The sequence below is a fragment of the Geospiza fortis genome, unplaced genomic scaffold (genome assembly GCF_000277835.1).
Source record: "Geospiza fortis unplaced genomic scaffold, GeoFor_1.0 scaffold61, whole genome shotgun sequence".
In the NCBI taxonomy this organism is placed as follows: domain Eukaryota; kingdom Metazoa; phylum Chordata; class Aves; order Passeriformes; family Thraupidae; genus Geospiza; species Geospiza fortis.
In genome coordinates this window covers 1621226-1621797 of record NW_005054430.1, presented here as the reverse complement: position 1 = coordinate 1621797, position 572 = coordinate 1621226, and the positions used below count along the sequence as shown (strand labels likewise).

General features: G+C 47.6%; 1 long non-coding RNA gene across 1 annotated transcript in view; it reads left to right on the top strand.

Moving 5' to 3' along the window:
* The window catches only part of LOC115948562, an 11484-nt gene that overhangs the window by 1290 nt on the left and 9622 nt on the right, over positions 1–572 (top strand). Inside the window, exon 2 of the long non-coding RNA XR_004082373.1 lies at positions 438–533. This is a non-coding gene — a long non-coding RNA (uncharacterized LOC115948562). The remainder of the gene's footprint in view (positions 1–437; positions 534–572) is intronic.

Sequence of the window (572 nt, the reverse complement as noted above, 5' to 3'; positions counted from 1 at the left end):
CCACTTTTTGAATTCCTTCAATCCCATTTTCCAAGTTCCCTTCATCCCCACATCCCCACTTTTTAAAATCTCCTCACTCCCATTTTTCAGATCCCCACATTCCCACTTTTTGAATCCCTTCATTCCCATTTCCAAGTTCCCTTCATCCCCACATCCCCACTTTTCAAATCCCCACATTCCAAATCCCTTCATCCCCATTCCCAAATCCCTCCATCCCATTCCCTGCTGCTTTTTCCTCACCATTGTGTTTCATTTCCCTCACCCCTCACTCCTTTTTTTGGCATTCTCAGGCTCAGCAATTAAACCACATCCAGCTGTTTCTGCTGGACCAAATTCCTTTTCCCCCTAATCCTGAAAAAAAAATAGTGGGAAAAAAATTTTTTTCTGGCACCAGCACCCCCTGAGACCGAAAATTTTGGGAATTTTTTGTGTTGCAGCTGCGAGCTTTTGCACGAGCCAAGGCAGCTGCGGGATACAGCCAGGAGGAGCTGCAGGAGACCTTTGCCTTCCTGCTCTTCGACGAGGAGGAGGAGGTGACCTGTCCCCGATCCCGTGGCATTTCCAGGGAAATT